Source organism: Ranitomeya variabilis, chromosome 1 (assembly GCF_051348905.1).
Source record: "Ranitomeya variabilis isolate aRanVar5 chromosome 1, aRanVar5.hap1, whole genome shotgun sequence".
Lineage (NCBI taxonomy): Eukaryota > Metazoa > Chordata > Amphibia > Anura > Dendrobatidae > Ranitomeya > Ranitomeya variabilis.
In genome coordinates, this window is record NC_135232.1 from 651428283 (window position 1) to 651453750 (window position 25468).

Consider the following 25468-nt stretch of genomic DNA (forward strand, 5'->3'; position numbering starts at 1 on the left):
GTGTTGTCGCAGAAAAGTTCCAATTGCTCCGTGATGAGACCTTGTGCGTTCTTTTCTCGAAAATTTTCGCCCACCGAGCGAAATTATGATATTGGTAATCGGGAGCTTTTGGCTATGAAGTGGGCTTTTGAGGAGTGGCGTCATTGGCTTGAGGGGGCTAGACATCAGGTGGTGGTATTGACCGATCACAAGAATTTGATTTATCTTGAGTCTGCCAGGCGCCTGAATCCTAGACAGGCGCGCTGGTCGTTGTTTTTCTCTCGGTTTAATTTTGTGGTCTCATACTTGCCAGGTTCTAAAAATGTGAAGGCGGATGCCCTTTCTAGGAGTTTTGAGCCTGATTTCCCTGGTGATTCTGAACCTACAGGTATCCTTAAGGATGTGGTGATATTATCTGCTGTTTCCCCAGACCTGCGACGGGCTTTGCAGGAGTTTCAGGCGGATAGACCTGATCGTTGCCCGCCTGGTAGACTGTTTGTTCCTGATGATTGGACCAGTAGAGTCATCTCGGAGGTTCATTCTTCTGCGTTGGCAGGTCATCCCGGGATCTTTGGTACCAGGGATTTGGTGGCTAGGTCCTTCTGGTGGCCTTCTCTGTCTCGAGATGTACGAGTTTTTGTGCAGTCTTGTGATGTTTGTGCTCGGGCCAAACCTTGTTGTTCTCGGGCTAGCGGATTGTTGTTATCTTTGCCTATTCCAAAGAGGCCTTGGACTCACATCTCTATGGATTTTATTTCTGATCTACCTGTTTCTCAGAAAATGTCTGTCATCTGGGTGGTGTGTGACCGTTTTTCAAAGATGGTTCATTTGGTGCCCTTGCCTAAGTTGCCGTCCTCTTCCGAGTTGGTTCCTCTGTTTTTTCAAAATGTGGTTCGCTTGCATGGTATTCCGGAGAATATCGTTTCTGACAGGGGGACCCAGTTCGTGTCTAGATTTTGGCGGGCGTTCTGTGCTAGGATGGGCATTGATTTGTCTTTTTCGTCTGCGTTCCATCCTCAGACTAATGGCCAGACTGAGCGAACTAATCAGACCTTGGAGACTTATTTGAGGTGTTTTGTGTCTGCGGATCAGGATGACTGGGTTGCCTTTTTGCCGTTGGCGGAGTTTGCCCTCAATAATCGAGCTAGTTCTGCCACTTTGGTTTCTCCTTTCTTTTGCAATTCGGGGTTTCATCCTCGCTTTTCTTCTGGTCAGGTGGAGTCTTCGGATTGTCCTGGAGTGGATACTGTGGTGGATAGGTTGCATCGGATTTGGGGACAGGTGGTGGACAATTTGGAGTTGTCCCAGGAGAAGACTCGGCATTTTGCTAACCGCCGTCGTCGTGTTGGTCATCGTCTTCGTGTTGGGGACTTGGTGTGGTTGTCTTCTCGTTTTGTCCCTATGAGGGTTTCTTCTCCTAAGTTTAAGCCTCGGTTCATCGGCCCGTATAAGATTTTGGAGATTCTTAACCCTGTGTCCTTTCGATTGGACCTCCCGGCATCTTTTTCTATCCATAATGTCTTCCATCGGTCATTATTGCGCAGGTATGAGGTACCGGTTGTGCCTTCCGTTGAGCCTCCCGCTCCGGTGTTGGTTGAGGGTGAATTGGAGTACGTTGTGGAGAAGATCTTGGACTCCCGTGTTTCCAGACGGAAACTTCAGTATCTGGTCAAGTGGAAGGGCTACGGTCAGGAGGATAATTCTTGGGTGACAGCCTCTGATGTTCATGCCTCTGATTTGGTCCGTGCCTTTCATAGGGCTCATCCTGATCGCCCTGGTGGTTCTTTTGAGGGTTCGGTGCCCCCTCCTTGAGGGGGGGGTACTGTTGTGAATTTGGTTTTTGGGCTCCCCCGGTGGTCACTGGTGGTACTGGACTTGTGTGCTTCACTTTCTCTGTTCACCTGTTTCCATCAGGATATGGGAGTATCCTATTTAGCCTTGCTGCTCAGTTATTCTAGTGCCGGCCATCAATGTAACCAGAGCCTTTCTGTTGCATGTTCCTGCTTCTAGACTACTATCAGCTAAGTTGGACTCTTAGTCCTAAGTTTGTTTGCATTTTTGTTCCAGTTCACAGTTATGTTATGTTTCTGTAGCTGGAAGCTCTTGTGGGCCGAAATTACCACTCCGGTGTCATGAGTTGACACATGAGTCTTAAAGTAATTTCTGGATGGTATTTTATTAGGGTTTTCAGCTGACCGTGAAGTTCCCTATTGTATCTTCTTACTATCTAGTAAGCGGACCTCGCTTTGCTGAACCTACCTTCATACTGCGTATGTCTTTTCCTCTGAACTCACCGTCAATATATGTGGGGGGCTTCTGTCTCCTTTTTGGGGGAATTTCCCTAGAGGTAAGCCAGGTCTGTTTTTTCCTCTATTAGGGTTAGTTAGTTCTCCGGCTGGCGCTGGGCGTCTAGGGATAAAACGTAGGTACGTCACCCGGCCACTGTTAGTTGTGTGGTAGGTTTAGCTCACGGTCAGCTCGAGATTCCATCACCCAAGAGCTAGTCTGTTATTTAAGTTCTCTGACGTTCCCTTGCCATTGGGAACCATGACAGGGATCCTTCCTTGCTTCCAAGCATGGCATCACCTTCCCCGAAAGGAAGGCAATACCACTGTAACAACTGGTTACCTGGGGTGTTACAACTGCTTATCTTAGGCGCAGTTCCCTGACTTACCTGTGTCATGAAAATGGCTCAGAGCTTAGCAGAGGAAGGTATTCCTTAGGAAAATGGACAGATCCCCATCAATCTCTACCTTCCAGGATTGACAAAAGACAAAGATCAAAATTCTGCTTTTTATTAGCTCAAGGTTACTCCCAAACACCTCCCCTTGGTAAGCTTATATGGGAGTTGGTCCTGGGATGTGTGTTTTAGAAGTTTATAAGATTACAAACTTTAAGGATATCTTCACCCTACAAGTCCCAGGCAGTAGATATTGTCATTATGTTTCCTATTGTAATTATACCTTTCTTTAGAGATAAAACATGGAATGGATAGCATCATCGTTGCGATATTAAGTTGGAGGGGTTAGAATGGTCTTATGGTAATGTGAGTGAATGTATTATGTTCATCACTTCGCTAAGATGAAAATTTATCTACCATAAATATCAGATTGATGCAAACCCAATATTCAACACTACCACTGGCTCTGGAAATTCTACTATTAACGCTTTGAACAGAGAAATCTCTTGCCTTGGAAATGTACTTCTCCACCTCTGAGCAAACGAATCTGAGTCTTGGTGGTGGTTTCTCAGAGCAGATCTCCTGTTGTAATTACCTGGTCATTGAAGGAGATCCCTTGTTCAATCGATGTTGACGTGTCAGCTCTCTCTCACTTTCCCAGATATAATTAGTTTCTCACTTCCCCAGTTATAATTAATTCCATATGTTCAATGTGAGGTCCTACTTCAATGGAGGTTGAAGTGTCAGCTATTTCTCACTTCTCCGGTTATAATTAATCCCATATGTTAAATGTCAGGGTGATATGTCCCCTCTCCGGAGATGTATTTTTAGAATTTAATTTTACTCTATGACAGGCATCCTCACTTTTTCTTTAATTAGTTCTTTTCTACATAGTATGTGGCATTTTCTGCTGATTTTTCTTGTGTATATAATGTAAAGAGGTTTTTAATATATTTATAAGGAATAAAATACTTAAAAAAGAATAATTGAATTATATGTTTATTTTGATAAATTTTGTGTAGGAGTAAACTATGAAAACTGTGTCACCTCATAATGGACTGGCTGCTAATATTTTATAGATGCTTCAATAGCAATATGTATTAAGATTTTGAAGTGAGCTAGACAATGACTTCACTACTCATTTATAACAGACTTTGCTTTGCTTAAAGGGGGTTTCCAGTACTTTGGATAGGTAATCAGTCCTTTTGGATAGGTCATCAATATTAGTGACCTATATATACTTATCTATATCTATTGATTTTCACAGAACACTTCACTGGACACTGTGTCCTTTTCTTTTTTCCTTTTCTAATTGTGCAGTCGGGTAGGTTCATTTAACATGATAATAATGTTATATAGAAATAACTTTCTAATGACATTTTTCATAATATTATTCTTTAGAATTGATGACGTATCTGCATTTTGAAATATAATATTACTGACATACAGTATGTTATTTTCATAAAAAATTATATAATTATTTAGAAATATCAATTGTTTATTTTCTAGTATACTGAGGAAGGTCATTTGAGACCAAAACGTCTATTTTTTGTACTTGTCTATATGGACTGCAATTAAGTTCGAGAAATATATTCATTTTTGAGTGCCAATTTTTTTCATATAATCAATATCAGATCCGGCACCCCCCACCGACCGGCTGTTCGTGGTGATGGCTAGATGTGATCAGATGCGGAGTGGAACTTCAAGGCTCTGCCAACTGTATATTGCCCAATGCTGGGTACTGCACTTCTGTCCCTATTCTAAAGAAAAGGGTTGGATCTGCAATACCTAACCATGGGCACTATAAAATTGATGGAGCTGTCCTGTTTCACTCTGACCACATTCAAACATTGTCAGCAGTGGGGAAAAGCAGCTGATCAGCAGGAATGTCTGGTGTTTCACACCCACTAATCTAATTTTGATAACCTAGGATAGGTGATCAATATAAAAGTATTGGACAATCCCTTTAATGCATTTGTTACTTAATGGGCATTCCACTCCTTTTTGAAAAGTGGCTAAACAGAAGGGAGTTAAAGTACCGTTACACTAAACGACTTACCAACGATCACGACCAGCGATACGACCTGGCCGTGATCGTTGGTAAGTCGTTGTGTGGTCGCTGGGGAGCTGTCACACAGACAGCTCTCTCCAGTGACCAACGATCAGGGGAACGACTTCGGCATCGTTGAAACTGTCTTCAACGATGCCGAAGTCCCCCTGCAGCACCCGGGTAACCAGGGTAAACATCGGGTTACTAAGTGCAGGGCCGCGCTTAGTAACCCGATATTTACCCTGGTTACCATTGTAAAAGTAAAAAAAACAGTACATACTCACATTCTGATGTCTGTCACGTCCCCCGGCCCTGTGCTTAGTAACCCGATATTTACCCTGGTTACAAGTGAACACATCGCTGGATCGGCGTCACACATGCCGATCCAGCGATGACAGCGGGTGATCAGCGACCAAAAAAAGGTCCTGATCATTCCCATCGACCAACGATCTCCCAGCAGGGGCCCGATCGTTGGTCACTGTCACACATAACGAGATCGTTAGCGGGATCATTGCTTACGTCACCAAAAGCGTGACGTTGCAATGATATCGTTAACGATATCGTTATGTGTGACTCAGCCTTTATAAAAAAAAAAAAAAAAATCTTTCTTACCCCTTCAATGTTGTCTCAGAGAACAGAGTTGACGACGTCTAGTCCATTTGGTCTCCTGATCACTAAGGGCATTGATTTGTTGCAGAGTAAGGTGATTGATGAATAGGACATCATTCAGAGTCACTTTACCCTACGGCCAATTAGCTGTCTCAAGTGACTGTAATAGAAAAGTTCCCTTCCCTCTGGCCAATTTAGAGTGCCATCCAACGTACTATTCCGTTCATGTAACCTGGGACTTAATTCCCATGGATACATCACATGCGATCAGTCTCGCTCACGGGGGAGCGCGGCCGATCGCAGCCTGGTGTCAGCAGATTATCACAGCTGACACCCGGTACTAAGTGCCAGGAGCAGTCACGGACTGATCCCGGCACTTTAACCCCCAGAACACTATGATCAAACAAGATTGCAGTGTTACGGTGGCATAGAGAAGCATCTCGCAGAGAGGGGGCTCCCTGCATGCTTTCCTGAGACCCTCAGAACAACGTGATGAGATCGCCTTGTTCCGAGGGTCTCATCCCTGCAGGCCCCTGGATCTAAGATGGCCACGGGGTCCTTCCGGGTCCTGCAGATCGCTGATCTGATCCTGCAGATCACTGCCTGTCAGATCGCTGATCTGACACAGTGCTGTGCAAAGTGTCAGATCAGCGATTTGACTTTATACAGTGATCTCCCACCCTGGGACAATGTAAAAATGTAAAAAAAAAAAAATATTATACCGTATAAAATATTTTTTTTAAAAAATTCCTAAATAAAGAAAAAAAAATATTGTTCCAATAAATACTTTTCTTTAGCTAAATAAAAAAACAATAAAAGTACACATATTTAGTAACACCGCATACGTAACGACCCGACCTATAAAACTGTCCCACTAGTTAACCCATTCAATGAACACCGTAAAAAAAAAAAAGGCAAAAAACAATGCTTTATCATCATAACGCCGAACAAAAAGTGGAATAACATGGGATCAAAAGACAGATATAAATAAATATATTACTGTTGAAAACGTCATCTTGTCCCACAAAACATGAGCCACCATACAGCATCATCAGCGAAAAAATAAAAAGTTATAGCTCTCAGAATAAAGCGATGCAAAAACAATTATTTTTTTATATAAAATAGTTTTTATTGTATAAAAGCGCCAAAACATAAAAAATTAGTTATATGAGGTATCGCTATCATCGTACTGACCCAAAGAATAAAACTGCCTTATCAATTTTACCACACAGGGAATGGTATAAACGCCCCACCCAAAAGAAATTCATGAATTGCTGGGTTTTGTTCATTCTGCTTCCCAAAAATCGTAATAAAAAGCGATCAAAAAATGTCATGTGCCCGAAAATGGTACCAATAAAAACGTCAACTTGTCCCACAAAAAACAAGACCCCACATGACTCTATGGTCTAACATATATAAAAATTATAGCTCTCAAAATGTAGTGATGCAAAAACTATTCTGTGCAACAAAAAGCGTCTGTTAGTGTGTGACAGCTGCCAAACATAAAAACCCACTATAAATAGTGTTGTGTATCCGCTTTTTGGGCTCCCCTGGTGGTTGCTGGTGGTACTGGTGACTTGTTTGCTCTTTGCTGCTTCTGTTCACCTGCTTCCATCAGCGTTTGGGAGTTTCCTATTTAGCCTTGCTCTCCAGTCATTTCCTTGCCGGTCATCATTGTAACCAGAGCCTTCGGTTGCATGTTCCTGCTACTAGTCTGCTGATCAGCTAAGTGGACTTTGTCCTTTTGTTTTGTATCTTTAGTCCAGTTTGCAGTTTTTGTAATTCTCTGTAGCTGGAAGCTCTTGCGGGCTGAAATTGCCACTCCTGTGTCATGAGTTGACACAGGAGTCTTAAAGTAATTTCAGGATGGTTTTTTGAAAGGGTTTTCAGTTGACCGTGAAGTCCTCTTTTGTATCCTTCTGCTATCTAGTAAGTGGACCTCTCTTTGCTAAATCTACTTTCATACTGTGTATGCCTTTTCCTCTTATTTCACCGTTATTACATGTGGGGGGCTGCTATCATCTTTTGGGGTATTTCCCTAGAGGTAAGCCAGGTCTGTTTCTTCCTCTACCAGGCTTAGTTAGTCCTCCGGCTGGCGCGTGGCATTTAGGAAGCCGTAGGTATGCTCCCTGGCTACTATTAGTTGTGTGGTAGATTTAGCTCACGGTCAACTCGAGTTTCCATCACCCGAGAGCTCGTTCGTTATTTATATGTTTCTTACGTTCCCTTGCCATTGGGAACCATGACAAAATAGTAAATCAAACCCTCTTTATCACCCCCTTAGTTAGGGAAAAATAATAAAATTTAAAAAAAAAAATTATTTCCATTTTTCCTTTAGGGTTAGGGTTGGGGCTAAACTTAGGGTTAGGGTTGGGGCTAATGTTAAGGATATGGTTGGGATTAGGGTTAGGGGTGTATCAGAGTTAGGGGTTTGGTTTACCCCCACATATGGGGTATCATCGTACTCAGGACCGGCCATGTGTTAAACTTATTGGCAGAAGAAAGGAGAGAAAAAGGAAGTCTGTAAATTTTTTTTTTTTTCTTTTTCCCTATGCTTGCTCCATAGTTGGATCAGTTGTATTTCAGCTCTAATTACTGCCTTTGCCTTTCTCTCCTTATAATCCTTGAATGGCTCTGAGCTCACCTGTTTAAAGATGGATCCTCAGAGTTTGGCTGCAGGTTTAAATAATCTTGCTACGAAGGTTCAAAATTTACAAGATTTTGTTATGCATACTCCTATTTCTGAACCTAAAATCCCTACACCAGAGGTGTTTTCCGGAGATAGATCTCGGTTTCTGAATTTCAAATATAATTGTAAATTATTCCTTTCTCTCAGACCTCACTCCTCAGGAGATCCTGTCCAGCAGGTTAAGATTGTAATTTCTTTGCTGCGAGGTGACCCTCAAAATTGGGCATTTTCATTGGCACCAGGGGATCCTGCGTTGCTCAATGTGGATGCGTTTTTCCTGGCTTTAGGGTTGCTTTATGAGGAACCTAATTTGGAGATTCAAGCTGAAAAAGCTTTGATAGCCCTATCTCAAGGGCAAGATGAAGCTGAGATATACTGCCAAAAATTTCGTAAATGGTCTGTGCTTACTCAGTGGAATGAGTGCGCCTTAGCGGCAAATTTCAGAGAGGGCCTTTCTGATGCCGTTAAAGATGTTATGGTCGGGTTCCCTGCGCCTACAGGTCTGAATGAGTCCATGACAATGGCAATTCAGATTTATTGGCGTTTGCGGGAGCGCAAACACGTGCACCATTTGGCGGTATCTTCTGAAGAGACGCCAGAGAAAATGCAATGTGAGAGAATTATGTCCAGAAGCGAGCGGCAGAATTATAGGCGTAAAAATGGGTTATGCTTCTATTGTGGTGATTCTGCTCATGTTATATCGGCATGCTCTAAACGTACTAGGAAGGTTGACAAGTCTATTTCAATTGGCACTTTACAGTCCAAATTTATTTTGTCTGTAACCTTGATTTGTTCATTATCAGTTATTACCGTGGATGCCTATGTGGACTCTGGCGCCGCTCTGAGTCTTATGGACTGGTCCTTTGCCAGGCGCTGTGGGTTTGATTTAGAGCCTCTGGAAGTCCCTATACCTCTGAAGGGTATTGATTCTACACCTTTGGCTTGTAATAAACCACAGTTCTGGACGCAAGTGACTATGCGTATGACTCCAGACCATCAGGAGGTGATTCGCTTCCTTGTGTTGTACAATTTACATGATGTTTTGGTGCTTGGATTACCATGGTTACAGTCTCACAACCCAGTCCTTGACTGGAAAGCTATGTCTGTGTTAAGCTGGGGATGTCGGGGGGCTCATGGGGACACTCCTATGGTGCCCATTTCGTCATCTATTCCATCTGAGATTCCGGCATTTTTGTCTGATTATCGTGATATTTTTGAAGAGCCTAAGATTGGTTCACTCCCTCCTCACAGGGATTGTGATTGCGCCATAGATCTGATTCCTGGCAGTAAATTTCCAAAGGGTCGTTTGTTTAACCTATCTGTACCTGAACATGCTGCTATGCGCGAGTATATTAAGGAGTCCCTGGAAAAGGGACATATTCGTCCTTCTTCATCACCTTTAGGAGCCGGTTTTTTCTTTGTCTCTAAAAAGCATGGCTCTCTGAGGCCTTGTATTGATTATCGACTCCTGAATAAAATTACAGTCAAATATCAGTATCAGTTGCCTTTGCTGACTGATTTGTTTGCTCGCATAAGGGGGGCTAAGTGGTTCTCTAAGATTGATCTTCGTGGGGCGTATAATTTGGTGCGAATTAAGCAGGGGAATGAGTGGAAAACCGCATTTAATACGCCTGAGGGCCATTTTGAGTATTTGGTAATGCCTTTCGGCCTTTCTAATGCACCTTCTGTCTTTCAGTCCTTAATGCATGATATTTTCCGTGAATATTTGGATAAATTTATGATAGTGTACTTGGATGATATTTTGATTTTTTCTGATGACTGGGAGTCTCATGTTCAGCAGGTCAGGAGGGTTTTTCAGGTTTTGTGGGAGAATTCTTTGTGTGTAAAGGGTTCAAAGTGTGTTTTTGGGGTTCAAAAAATTTCCTTTTTGGGGTACATTTTTTCCCCTTCTTCTATTGAGATGGACCCTGTCAAGGTTCGGGCTATTTACGACTGGACGCAGCCTACTTCTCTGAAGAGTCTCCAGAAATTCTTGGGCTTTGCTAATTTTTATCGTCGATTTATAGCTGGTTTTTCTGGCGTTGCTAAACCTCTGACGGATTTGACTAAAAAGGGTGCTGATATTGCCAATTGGTCCCCTGCTGCCGTGGAGGCCTTTCGGGAGCTTAAGCGCCGCTTTTTGTCTGCCCCTGTGTTGCGCCAGCCTGATGTTTCTCTTCCCTTTCAGGTTAAGGTCGATGCTTCCGAGATTGGAGCGGGGGCGGTTTTGTCGCAGAAAAGTCCCGACTGCTCAGTGATGAGACCTTGTGCGTTCTTTTTGCGAAAATTTTCGGCCGCCGAGCGAAACTATGATGTTGGTAATCGGGAGCTTTTGGCCATGAAGTGGGCATTTGAGGAGTGGCGTCATTGGCTTGAGGGTGCCAAACATCAGGTGGTAGTTTTGACTGATCACAAGAATTTAATTTATTTGGAGTCTGCCAGGCGCCTGAATCCTAGACAGGCACGTTGGTCGTTGTTCTTTTCCCGGTTTAATTTTGTGGTCTCGTACTTACCGGGTTCTAGGAATGTGAAGGCAGATGCTCTTTCTAGGAGTTTTGAGCCTGACTCTCTTGGGAATTCTGAACCTGCTGGTGTCCTTAAGGATGGAGTGGTTTTGTCTGCTGTCTCTCCTGATTTGCGACGTGCTTTGCAAGAATTTCAGGCGGATAGACCTGATCGTTGTCCGTCTGGTAGACTGTTTGTTCCTGACGAGTGGACCACTAGAGTCATCTCGGAAGTTCATTCTTCTACTCTGGCAGGTCATCCGGGAATTTTTGGCACCAGAGATTTGGTGGCTAGATCCTTGTGGTGGCCTTCCCTGTCTCGAGATGTGCGTGTTTTTGTGCAGTCTTGCGATGTGTGTGCTCGGGCCAAGCCTTGTTGTTCTAGGGCTAGTGGGTTGTTGTTGCCCTTGCCTATTCCGAAGAGGCCTTGGACGCACATCTCTATGGACTTTATCTCGGACCTCCCTGTTTCTCAGAAGATGTCTGTCATCTGGGTGGTGTGTGACCGTTTTTCTAAAATGGTTCATTTGGTGCCATTGCCTAAGTTGCCTTCCTCATCTGAGTTGGTCCCTCTGTTTTTTCAAAATGTGGTTCGCCTGCATGGTATTCCGGAAAACATCGTTTCTGACAGGGGTACCCAGTTCGTGTCTAGATTTTGGCGGGCAGTCTGTGCCAGGTTGGGCATTGATTTGTCTTTTTCGTCTGCATTCCATCCTCAGACCAATGGCCAGACGGAACGAACTAATCAAACTTTGGAGACTTATTTGAGGTGTTTTGTGTCTGCGGATCAGGATGATTGGGTTGCCTTTCTGCCGTTGGCGGAGTTTGCTCTTAATAATCGGGCTAGTTCTGCCACTTTGGTTTCTCCTTTCTTTTGCAATTCAGGGTTTCATCCGCGTTTTTCATCTGGTCAGGTTGAATCTTCGGATTGTCCTGGAGTGGATGCGGTAGTGGATCGGTTGCATCAGATTTGGGGACAAGTGGTGGATAATTTGGAATTGTCCCAGGAGAGGACTCAGCAGTTTGCTAACCACCGTCGTCGTGTTGGCCCCCACCTTCGTGTTGGGGACTTGGTGTGGTTGTCTTCCCGTTTTGTCCCTATGAGGGTTTCTTCTCCTAAATTTAAGCCTCGGTTCATCGGTCCTTATAGGATTTTGGAGATTCTTAACCCTGTTTCCTTTCGTTTGGACCTCCCGGCATCTTTCGCTATCCATAATGTGTTCCATCGGTCGTTGTTGCGGAGATATGAGGTACCGGTGGTTCCTTCTACTGAACCTCCTGCTCCTGTGCTGGTGGAGGGTGAATTGGAGTACGTGGTAGAAAAGATCTTGGACTCCCGTATTTCTAGACGGAGACTTCAATATCTGGTTAAATGGAAGGGCTATGGTCAGGAAGATAATTCTTGGGTAACTGCCTCTGATGTTCATGCCTCGGATTTGGTTCGTGCCTTTCATAGGGCTCATCCAGATCGCCCTGGCGGTTCTTGTGAGGGTTCGGTGCCCCCTCCTTAAGGGGAGGGTACTGTTGTGTCCGCTTTTTGGGCTCCCCTGGTGGTTGCTGGTGGTACTGGTGACTTATTTGCTCTTTGCTGCTTCTGTTCACCTGCTTCCATCAGCGTTTGGGAGTTTCCTATTTAGCCTTGCTCTCCAGTCATTTCCTTGCCGGTCATCATTGTAACCAGAGCCTTCGGTTGCATGTTCCTGCTACTAGTCTGCTGATCAGCTAAGTGGACTTTGTCCTTTTGTTTTGTATCTTTAGTCCAGTTTGCAGTTTTTGTAATTCTCTGTAGCTGGAAGCTCTTGCGGGCTGAAATTGCCACTCCTGTGTCATGAGTTGACACAGGAGTCTTAAAGTAATTTCAGGATGGTTTTTTGAAAGGGTTTTCAGTTGACCGTGAAGTCCTCTTTTGTATCCTTCTGCTATCTAGTAAGTGGACCTCTCTTTGCTAAATCTACTTTCATACTGTGTATGTCTTTTCCTCTTATTTCACCGTTATTACATGTGGGGGGCTGCTATCATCTTTTGGGGTATTTCCCTAGAGGTAAGCCAGGTCTGTTTCTTCCTCTACCAGGCTTAGTTAGTCCTCCGGCTGGCGCGTGGCATTTAGGAAGCCGTAGGTATGCTCCCTGGCTACTATTAGTTGTGTGGTAGATTTAGCTCACGGTCAACTCGAGTTTCCATCACCCGAGAGCTCGTTCGTTATTTATATGTTTCTTACGTTCCCTTGCCATTGGGAACCATGACAAAATAGTAAATCAAACCCTCTTTATCACCCCCTTAGTTAGGGAAAAATAATAAAATTAAAAAAAAAAAATTATTTCCATTTTTCCTTTAGCCCCTCTGTGACCTTTGACGTACTATCCCGTCGAGGTGACCTGGGCCTATCTGACCCTTGACGGGATAGTACGTCATAGCCGATCGGCCGCGCTCTCGGGGGGAGCGCGGCCGATCGCGGCCGGGTGTCAGCTGCATATCGCAGCTGACATCCGGCACTATGTGCCAGGAGCGGTCACGGACCGCCCCCGGCACATTAACCCCCGGCACACCGCGATCAAACATGATCGCGATGTGCCGGCGATGCAGGGAAGCATCGCGCAGGGAGAGGGCTCCCTGCGGGCTTCCCTGAGCCCCCCGCAGCAACGCGATGTGATCGCGTTGCTGCGAGGGTCTTACCTCCCTCCCTGCCTGCTCCAGACCCGGATCCAAGATGGCCGCGGATCCGGGTCCTGCAGGGAGGGAGGTGGCTTCACAGAAGCCTGCTCAGAGCAGGCACTGTGAAGCAGCCTGCACTTCAATCAGATCGGTGATCTGTCAGAGTGCTATGCAAACTGGCAGATCACCGATCTGTATTGTCCCCCCCTGGGGCAAAGTAAAAAAGTAAAAAAAAAAAATTCCAAATGTGTAAAAAAAAATAAAAAAAAATATTCCAAAATAATGAAAAAAAAAAAAATATTATTCCCATAAATACATTTCTTTACCTAAATATAAAAAAAACAAAACAATAAAAGTACACATATTTAGTATCGCCGCGTCCGTAACGACCCGACCTATAAAACTGGCCCACTCGTTAACCCCTTCAGTAAACATCGTAAGAAAAAAAAAAAAAAAACGAGGCAAAAAACAACGCTTTATTATCATACCGCCGAACAAAAAGTGGAATAACACGCGATCAAAAAGACAGATATAAATAACCATGGTACCGCTGAAAGCGTCATCTTGTCCCGCAAATAACGAGCCACCATACAGCATCATCAGCAGAAAAATAAAAAAGTTATAGTCCTGAGAATAAAGCGATGCAAAAATAATTATTTTTTCCATAAAATAGTTTTTATCGTATAAAAGCGCCAAAACATAAAAAAAATAATATAAATGAGATATCGCTGTAATCGTACTGACCCGAAGAATAAAACTGCTTTATCAATTTTACCAAACGCGGAACGGTATAAACGCCTCCCCCAAAAGAAATTCATGAATAGCTGGTTTTTGGTCATTCTGCCTCACAAAAATCGGAATAAAAAGCGATCAAAAAATGTGACGTGCCCAAAAATGTTACCAATAAAAACGTCAACTCGTCCCGCAAAAAACAAGACCTCACATGACTCTGTGGACCAAAATATGGAAAATTTATAGCTCTCAAAATGTGGTAACGCAAAAAATATTTTTTGCAATAAAAAGCGTCTTTCAGTGTGTGACGGCTGCCAATCATAAAAATCCGCTAAAAAACCCGCTATAAAAGTAAATCAAACCCCCCTTCATCACCCCCTTAGTTAGGGAAAAATAAAAAAAAAGTATTTATTTCCATTTTCCCATTAGGGCTAGGGTTAGGGCTAGGGTTGGGGCTAGGGTTAAGGCTACAGTTAGGGTTGGGGCTAAAGTTAGGGTTAGGGTTGGGGCTAAAGTTACGGTTAGGGTTTAGATTACATTTACGGTTGGGAATAGGGTTGGGATTAGGGTTAGGGGTGTGTCAGGGTTAGAGGTGTGGTTAGGGTTACTGTTGGGATTAGGGTTAGGGGTGTGTTTGGATTAGGGTTTCAGTTATAATTGGGGGGTTTCCACTGTTTCGGCACATCAGGGGCTCTCCAAACGCGACATGGCGTCCGATCTCAATTCCAGCCAATTCTGCGTTGAAAAAGTAAAACAGTGCTCCTTCCCTTCCGAGCTCTCCCGTGTGCCCAAACAGGGGTTTACCCCAACATATGGGGTATCAGCGTACTCAGGACAAATAGAACAACAACCTTTGGGGTCCAATTTCTCCTGTTACCCCTAGGAAAATACAAAACTGGGGGCTAAAAAATAATTTTTGTGGGAAAAAAAAGGATTTTTTATTTTCACGGCTCTGCGTTATAAACTGTAGTGAAACACTTGGGGGTTCAAAGTTCTTACAACACATCTAGATAAGTTCCTTGGGGGGTCTAGTTTCCAAAATGGGGTCACTTGTGCGGGGCTTCTACTGTTTAGGTACATTAGGGGCTCTGCAAACGCAATGTGACGCCTGCAGACCATTCCATTTAAGTCTGCATTCCAAATGGCGCTCCTTCCCTTCCGAGCCCTCCCATGCATCCAAACGGTGGTTCCCCCCACATATGGGGTATCAGCGCACTCAGGACAAATTGGACAACAACTTTTAGGGTCCAATTTCTCCTGTTACCCTCGGGAAAATACAAAACTGGGGGCTGAAAAATAATTTTTGTGGGAAAAAATTTTTGTTTTATTTTTACGGCTCTGCATTATAAACTTCTGTGAAGCCCTTGGTGGGTCAAAGCGCTCACCACACATCTAGATAAGTTCCTTAGGGGGTCTACTTTCCAACATGGTGTCACTTGTGGGGGATTTCTACTGTTTAAGTACATTAGGGGCTCTGCAAACGCAATGTGACGCCTGCAGACCATTCCATCTAAGTCTGCATTCCAAATGGCGCTCCTTCACTTCCGAGCCCTTCCATGCGTCCAAACGGTGGTTTCCCCCCACATATGGGGTATCAGCGCACTCAGGACAAATTGGACAACAACTTTTGGGGTCCAATTTCTCTTGTTACCCTCGGAAAAATACAAAACTGGGGGCTGAAAAATAATTTTTGTGGGAAAAAATTTTTGTTTTATTTTTACGGCTCTGCATTATAAACTTCTGTGAAGCCCTTGGTGGGTCAAAGCGCTCACCACACATCTAGATAAGTTCCTTAGGGGGTCTACTTTCCAACATGGTGTCACTTTTGGGGGGTTTCTACTGTTTAGGTACATTAGGGGCTCTGCAAACGCAATGTGACGCCTGCAGACCATTCCATCTAAGTCTGCATTCCAAATGGCGCTCCTTCACTTCCGAGCCCTTCCATGCGTCCAAACGGTGGTTTCCCCCCACATATGGGGTATCAGCGCACTCAGGACAAATTGGACAACAACTTTTGGGGTCCAATTTCTCCTGTTACCCTCGGGAAAATACAAAACTGGGGGCTGAAATATAATTTTTGTGGGAAAAAATTTTTGTTTTATTTTTACGGCTCTGCATTATAAACTTCTGTGAAGCCCTTGGTGGGTCAAAGCGCTCATCACACATCTAGATAAGTTCCTTAGGGGGTCTACTTTCCAACATGGTGTCACTTGTGGGGGGTTTCTACTGTTTAGGTACATTAGGGGCTCTGCAAACGCAATGTGACGCCTGCAGACCATTCCATCTAAGTCTGCATTCCAAATGGCGCTCCTTCCTTTCCGAGCCCTCCCATGCGCCCAAACAGTGGTTCTCCCCACATATGGTATATCATCGCATTCAGGACAACTTGGACAACAGATTTTGCGGTCCAATTTCTCCTGCTACCCTCGGGAAAATACAAAACTGGGGGCTAAAAAAATAATTTTTGTGGGAAAAAATTTTTGTTTTATTTTTACGGCTCTGCATTATTAACTTCTGTGAAGCCCTTGGTGGGTCAAAGCGCTCAAAACACATCTAGATAAGTTCCTTAGGGGGTCTACTTTCCAAAATGGTGTCACTTGTGGGGGGTTTCAATGTTTAGGCACATCAGTGGCTCTCCAAACGCAACATGGCGTCCCATCTCAATTCCTGTCAATTTTGCATTGAAAAGTCAAACGGTGCTACTTCCCTTCCGAGCTCTCCCATGCGCCCAAACAGTGGTTTATCGCCACATATGGGGTATCAGCGTACTCAGGACAAATTGTGCAACAACTGTTGGGGTCCAATTTCTTCTCTTACCCTTGGGAAAATAAAAAATTGGGGGCGAAAAATAATTTTTGTGAAAAAATATGATTTTTTATTTTTACGGTTCTGCATTATAAACTTCTGTGAAGTACTTGGTGGGTCAAAGTGCTCACCACACCTCTAGATAAGTTCCTTAGGGGGTCTACTTTCCAAAATGGTGTCACTTGTGGGGGGTTTCAATGTTTAGGCACATCAGGGGCTCCCCAAACGCAACATGGCGTCCCATCTCAATTCCAGTCAATTTTGCATTGAAAAGTCAAACGGCGCTCCTTCCCTTCCGAGGTCTCCCATGCGCCCAAACAGTGGTTTACCCCCACATATGGGGTATCGGCGTACTCAGGACAAATTGTACAACAAATTTTGGGGTCCATTTTCTCCTGTTACCCTTGGTAAAATAAAACAAATTGGAGCTGAAGTAAATTTTTTGTGAAAAAAAGTTAAATGTTCATTTTTATTTAAACATTCCAAAAATTCCTGTGAAGCACCAGAAGGGTTAATAAACTTCTTGAATATGTTTTTGAGCACCTTGAGGGGTGCAGTTTTTAGAATGGTGTCACACATGGGTATTTTCTATCATATAGACCCCTCAAAATGACTTCAAATGAGATGTGGTCCCTAAAAAAAAATGGTGTTGTAAAAATGAGAAATTGCTGGTCAACTTTTAACCCTTATAACTCCCTAACAAAAAAAAATTTTGGTTCCAAAATTGTGCTGATGTAAAGTAGGCATGTGGGAAATGTTACTTATTAAGTATTTTGCATGACATATCTCTGTGATTTAAGGGCATAAAAATTCAAAGTTGGAAAATTGCAAAATTTTCAAAATTTTCGCCAAATTTCCATTTTTTCTGCAAATAAACGCAGGTAATATCAAAGAAATTTTACCACTATCATGAAGTACAATATGTTACGAGAAAACAATGTCAGAATCGCCAAGATCCGTTGAAGCGTTCCAGAGTTATAACCTCATAAAGGGACAGTGGTCAGAATTGTAAAAATTGGCCCGGTCATTAACGTGCAAACCACCCTTGGGGGTGAAGGGGTTAGGGTTAGGGTTGGGGCTAAACTTAGGGTTAGGGTTGGGGCTAATGTTAAGGATATGGTTGGGATTAGGGTTAGGGGTGTATCAGAGTTAGGGGTTTGGTTTACCCCCACATATGGGGTATCATCGTACTCAGGACAAATTGCACAGCATCTTTTGTGGTCCAATTTCTCCTGTTACCCTTGTGAAAATAAAAATTTGGGGGCTAAAAAATCATTTTTGTGGGGAAAAAATTATTTTTTATTTTCACGGCTCTGGTTATAAATTTAAGGCTGGAGTCACACTACAGCAAGAGACGGCTGAGTCTCGCAGGTTAAAACCTCGGGCAGTCAGGAGCAGAGCGTGCAGCTCCATGTATTGCTATGCAGCTGCACGCTGGAGTGCCGGTGCCGGAGCTTGGTTTTAACCTTCAAGACTCGGCCGTATCTCGCTGTGTGTGATCCCGGCCTTAGTGAAACACTTGGGGGTTCAAAGTTCTCTCAACACATTTAGATAAGTTCCTTGGGGGGTCTAGATTCCAAAATGGCATCACTTGTGGGGAGTTTCTGTTTAGGCACATCAGTGGCTCTGCAAACGCAACATGACGCCCGCAGACCATTTCATCAAAGTCTGCATTCCAAAACGTCACTACTTTCCTTCCGAGCCGTGCCCAAACAGTAGCTTCCTCTCACATATGGGGTGTCAGCATACTCAGGATATATTGCACAACAACTTTTGGGGTCCAATTTCTCCTGTTACCCTTGGGAAAATACAAAATTGGGGCTAAAAAATCATTTTTCTGGAAAAAAAGATTTTTTATTTTCAATGTTCTGCGTTATAAACTTTAAACACTTGAGGGTTCAAAGTTATCACAACACATCTAGATAAGTTCCTTGAGGGGTCTAGTTTCCAATATGGGGTCACTTGGGGGGGGTTTCTACTGTTTAGGTATATCAGGGGCTCTGCAAACGCAACGTGACGCCCGCAGACCATTCCATCAAAGTCTGCATTCCAAAACGGCGCTCTTTCCTTTCCAAGCTCTGCCATGCGCCCAAAAGGTGGTTCCCCCCATGCATAGAGTATCAGCATACTCAGGACAAATTGCACAACAACTTTTGGGGTCCAATTTTTCTGGATACCCTCGGGAAAATAAAAAATTGCGGTCTAGTTTACAAAATGGGGTCACTTGTTGGGGGTTTCCACTGTTTAAGCACATCAGGAGCTCTCCAAATGCAACATGGTGTCCAATCTCAATTCCAGCCAGCTTTGCATTGAAAAGTCAAACGGCGCTCCTTCCCTTCCAAGCTCTGCCATGTGCCCAAACAGTGGTTTATCCCCACATTTGGGGTATCAGTGTACTCAGGACAAATAGCACAACTTTTGGGGTCCAATTTCTCTTATTACTCTTGGTAAAATAAACAATCTGGGGCAAAAAAGATAATTTTTGTGAAAAAAATATGATTTTTTATTTTTACGGCTCTACATATAAACTTGTGTGAAGCGCTTGGGGGTTCAAAGTGCTCAACACACATCTAGATAAGTTCCTTAGGGGGTCTACAGTCCAAAATGGTGTCACTTGTGGCGGGTTTCCACTGTTTAGGCACATCAGGGGCTCTCCAAACGCGACATGGCATCCGATCTCAATTCCAGCCAATTTTGCTTTGAAAAGTCAAACGACGCTCCTTCCCTTCCGAGCTCTGCCATGTGCCCAAACAGTGGTCCCCCCCCCCGCATACAGGGTATCTGCATACTCAGAACAAATTGCACAGCAACCTTTGGGTCCAATTTCTCCTGTTACACATGGGAAAATAAAAAATTTGGATCTGAAGTAAATTTTTTGTGAAAAAAAAGTTAAATGTTCATTTTTTTTAAACATTCCAAAAATTCCTGTGAAGCACCTGAAGGGTTAATAATCTTCTTGAATGTGGTTTTGAACACCTTGAGGGGTGCAGTTTTTAGAATGGTGTGGTGTCACTTTCGGGCATTTTCCATTATATAGACCCCTTCTAAGTGACTTCAAATGTGATGTGGTCCCTAAAAAAAAATGGTGTTGTAAAATTGAGAAATTGCTGGTAATCTTTTAACCTTTATAACTTCCTAACAAAAAACAAATGTTGGTTCCAAAATTGTGCTGATATAAAGTAGACATGTGGGAAATGTTACTTATAAAGTATTTTGTGTGACATACAGTATGTATGTGATTTAAGGGCATGCAAATTCAAAGTTGGAAAATTGCGAAATTTTCAAAATTTTTGCCAATTTCCGTTTTTTTCACAAATAAACGCAAGTGCTATCAAAGAGGTTTTACCACTATCATGAAGTACAATATGTTGCGAGAAAACAGTGTCAGAATCACTGGGATCCATGAAAGCGTTCCAGAGTTATAACCTCATAAAAAGACAGTGGTCAGAATTGTAAAAATTGGCCTGGTCATTAACGTGCAAACCACCCTTGGGGTAAAGGGATTAAAGATGCAAAGTTGAATTTACATGAAAACAAAGTTTTCATGTAACAAACAAAGATGCAAAGTTGAATTTACATGAAAACACTTAGTTTAATTGCATCTGCTTCTGAATTACTGTATACTGTAGTGAAAGGGACTCTGTACCATTAGTGACCCGTGTGAATGTACTTATAATCGCATTGTAATAAAAGAGTAGTTTCTGGCAGATAAACACACAATTAAAATATATATCTATCAGACATGCCTTTGAGAGATTTTTGACAAGGTAATTTCTTTATTCATTCTTCTATTCAGGAAACAATAACTTGGATGGAAAGCATACTTTAATGATTTCACCTCCTAACGCCTTCAAAACTGTTCTCACAAACATTTTCTTTTTTTTTTTTTTTTTAATTCGTTTATTAATTTCAGAATAAAACAAACATTACACAGATTTGCATTTGTCATTGTCAATTATACCATAGGATACAAATAATTGCAGAGATATATCCTATCCAAAATTTACAGGGGTAATACACTGTGCATGTTAAATCACTAGTACCTTATAAAATACCTATTATATAACTTTAACTACTTTAACCATCTATAGTAAGTCGCCGAAAGGAAAATCATACGTGAATCCTGCTCTGCAAACGATGCCCCCAAAACCACACATCCACTTCCTTGCGCATATATCTAGTCAGTGTAGACTATAGAGTATGATAAGAGGAATTCCATCTACCCCAGATCTTTTCAAATTTAAGTGGACATCCTCTATTTTGGTATAGTGTTTTTTCATACGGAATAATCGAATTCACCAAATCTATCCAAGCCCTGAGAGTCGGGGGGGAACCACCCATCCACCTTAACGCCAGCACCTTCCGTGCCATGAAGAGCGTCTCTCGAAGGAAGATCCCAGTATAGTGATCCCAAGTTTCCGCATCCCACACCCCGAATAAGCAGGTCAATGGCTCAAGTGGGACAGGACTCGACAATAAAGATGTTAGTAGTGTCGTCACCTCTTTCCAGTAATGTAGAACTACCGGGCACCTCCAAATCATGTGAATAAAGTCTGCATCATGTGTACGACACCGTAAGCAATCTGACGAGAGGAGGCGACCCATTTTGAAAAGTCGTGTCGGGGTCAAATAAGTCTGGTATATAATATATAACTGGGTCATCTTATTGTTTACTGAAGGAGAAACTTTAGTTGGAGACTCCAGAATCTCTTCCCATTCCTCTCCCAGTACATCGGGAACAAGTCCCTCCCACTTCCCTTTGATAGAATTGATGGTGGACCCATCTCCCACAGATAATAGATATGTATACAAAGAGGAAATGAGTCCCTGAGGGCCCTGTGATTTGAGGATGCCTATCAGAGGTAAAGATGAAATCGCTCGACCTGTACCAACACTTCGCATGTGCGACTGGAAAGCTGACCTTAGTTGTAAATACCGGAAAAATTGAGATCTCGGGATGTTATAAGTATTTTGTAGTTGTTCAAAGGATACAAAAACCCCCTGGGCATCTACGTCACCTACCGAGAGAACACCATATGAGATCCAAAAATCAGTAGACGGGTGATTCTGTAGCTCTGGGAAACAACTATTATTCCACAATGGCATTTCAGCTACTATATCTACAAATTTAATAACTCTTTTAATTTGTCTCACCAGTCGGAGTAAAGGTAGTAAATGAGGAGTACTGACTTTCTCTATCTCCAAGAACCCCAGTGGGCAATCAATCCGGGCAGAGTGAAGTAAATGACTCTCAGAGTTGGGCAGAGAGTTATTGGGCATCCATTTATTTATCGCCTTAGCTTGTCCAGCAAGCTAGTACAAATAAAAATTTGGTAAGGCCGCCCCACCCCCTTTTTTCAGTCTCTGCAGAGTAGATAACTTAAGTTTAGGCCTAGTCTTCCCCCATATAAAGGATGTGATTAAGGAGTTTAATTTTGCAAAGAAAGACTTAGGTATTGACACAGCACTATGTTGAAAGCAATAATTAAGCTTGGGAAGCAATATCATTTTGATTAAATTAATGCGGCCTGCAACAGAGAGAGGGAGTTTGCTCCAAGTTATGAATTTAGATTTGACCATATCCAGTAACAGATAAATGTTAAGTTGAAGGTCCAGCCGGCTACAATGAGACATACGGATACCTAAATATTTGAAATTAGAAACGATAGGCAGAGGCGAGAGAGCCTCGAGACAGGGCATTGGAGTGTGAGATAGAGGCATCAAGGCAGATGTATCCCAATTTATATAAAGACCAGAGAATTTACTGAATTTATCTATGGTCGCTATTACTTGTGGCAATGTTTCTTCCATTTTATCCATAAATATTATCATATCATCGGCATAGAGTCCTATATTGTCCACACGGTCCGCAATATTTATTCCCTTAAGATCCATAGAGGATCTTATGCGTATTGCCAAGGCCTCTATTGCAAGGGCAAAAAGGGCAGGGGACAGAGGACATCCTTGGCGGGTTCCTCTATGCAGGGCAAAAGAATCAGAGATGGAGTTATTCACAATTATACGCGCCCTGGGATTCTTATATAATGTGTCTATCCCTCTAATAAATTTATCCCCAAAACCGTATTTCCGTAGACATGCAGATAGGAAAGGCCACTCAAGAGAGTCGAACGCCTTGGCCGTGTCTAGCGATGCTAATGCCCAATTATTATCTAACTCTAGAGAACTATATTGAATCACCAATTGGACCCGCCTGATATTGATGGAAGTGCTTTTTCCAGGCATAAAGCCGGTTTGGTCTGGGTGTACAAGGTCCAGTATGATCATATTCAGCCTAAGACAATGACAAAAGAAAAAAGTAGGCCTGACAAAACGGGAGTCACCACCAAATAAATACAAAATCACAGCTTTATTTGATATGTATATAAGCAAAAAGGCAAACCACACTTAAAAACATTTAAAACAAGGAGATAACAAAAACTCCCACAATAACAAGAGCCCTGAATAAGGCAAAAAACCCGCACAGACCCAAACAGGGTTAAATACACATGCCCAAGTATGCAAAATAGCTAATACCACAATGAGGTGGCTACTAATGACCAGCCCTGATGGTCCCAAGAACTGGCTGAAATACACAGGCATATAATAAGCCAAACAGTGTCCCGACTATCATGCTGTAATGATCCTAATGTGGTGGTGCACCATAGTACCTGTAAATGCAAAAAATAAGCCACACAGGCATGAACATAGGTTCAAAGATACGTGCTGTGAAACAGGACTATAATAAAAAGTGCTATACCCACCACATAATATATCTGTAGCCAAAGACATGTAACAGCAGACCTCAAAGGTGTAAGTAGCCCATGGGCCCCAAAATAAGACTGGCCCTGAAAGGCATGTGTACCCTGCGGAAAATATGCGGGCAGCAGGCACCCGACGCGTGTCGCCACACTAAGGTGGCTTCATCAGGGGTAGTGCCTGTGAGTCCAGCCCCCAGCTTATATAGGAAATAAGTGGTAACATACCGTGAGCAGCTGTGAAGCGGCCGTGAGCGCCGCATGGAGTGGGTATAATGGCGATCGCACATGCCGGGCCCGGCGTGTATACAATGCGCATGCGCCGGCGTCCAAGAGCGGAAGTGTGAGCTCCGCTCATGGTCGTCCTGGCAACAAGTGCATTAGGCGTATTAAAGTGTGCGCACAAGAAATTATAGGAAAAGGAAGGTAACAGTTGTAGCAAAGTGTACATGGTAAGAAATGAAGTATAAATGAAGCATGGCAAAAATGGGCAACAGGGAAGAAAATGTTAACTGCCCAGCTGCAAAAACTGGTTTGTGGTGGACCCTAAAACACCTAGAGCTAACCTGTACAGGAATGGCATGATAAGTACACATACCTGAAAACCATAAGGAGCAAGCAAGGAGGGTTAAATATTAATACATTCTCCAATTACTATATACAGGTATGTGACTATTTTAGTTATAATAAACATAAGTAAATATAAGTAAAAGGAAACCAGTATACCGGATCCAAAGCAGTGTAACAAAGCATGGGAAGCACAAATAATATGCAAGAGTACAAGGTACAAATAATTCAGAAAATACACTCAAACTAATGTTCGAGCAATTGGAGATGAACACCAAAAGCCATTCACTGGTAAGTATGTCCAGATGTCCCAGTTGTACAGTTTATTGTTTGTAAAAGCCAGTAAACAACAAGTCCTCGTTGATTCCAATGGGGATTACACAGTTCAGATCGAAGATCCACTTGGATTCCCGCTTAAGGAGCTCAAGAGTGACATTGCCACCCCTCATGTTCATCTGTACTGCTTCAAGTCCCAAAATCTTCGTGCCAGCCCATTGTGAATTATGTTCAGCCAGAAAGTGCGTAGCCACAGAAGTCAGGGTTTTCCCTTTTTCCCTGTCCTTTTTCGCCGTGGTAATGTTAGAGAAATGTTGCTGTATACGTCTCCTGAGCTCCTGTGTGGTTTGACCCACATACACTTTGGGGCATGGGCATACCAACGCATAGATCAGGTTCCGAGACTTACAATTAAAGTAAGTCCTGGTGGGAGTCTGTGAAAACAAAGAAGGCACCATCATTTTTGCATCACCACTGGTGAATGGGCAGATACTGCAATTTCCACAGGGGAAGGTGCCCATCAATCTAACCCCTCTGTTAAGTCTCGTGACCGGTCGCTGGAAATGACTGTGGCTCAGACGGTCCCTAAAACTCCTAGCCCTCCTGGCCACCAAATTTGGTTGGGAGGCAATATGGGGGAGAAGTTTCGATTCACTCTGTAGAATACCCCAGTATTTGGACAGGATCCCCCGTAAGTCCTGCCACTGATTATTAAAGACTGTGATTATTCCCAAAGGTTTCTCGGTGATCCTGGGCTTGCCCTGTAAAAGTTCTTCCCTGCTGCTATTCTTGGCTGCCGAGAACGCCCAGGAAATAACCCGCCTGGGGTACCCCCTCTCCCGAAACCGTGCAGTGAGCTCACGAGAGTGCATGGTGAAATCCCTATGTTCACTACAGTTCCTCCTAACTCTGCAACTAACGGTGCAAAGGGTGGAAGCTGTCGAAATGTAGAAGGCTGTTGGTAGCCGTAGGCTTTCGATATAGAGTAGTCAGAATTCTTTGTTCCTTCACCTGCAATGTTAAATCCAGAAACTCGATTGCAGTCTGAGAGTATTGTGATGTAAGATGGATATTCAATGGGTTATCATTGAGTGTGCTCACAAATTCTTTACACAGTTCCAGGGTGCCTGTCCAAATAAACACAATATCGTCAATATAGCGAAAATACCT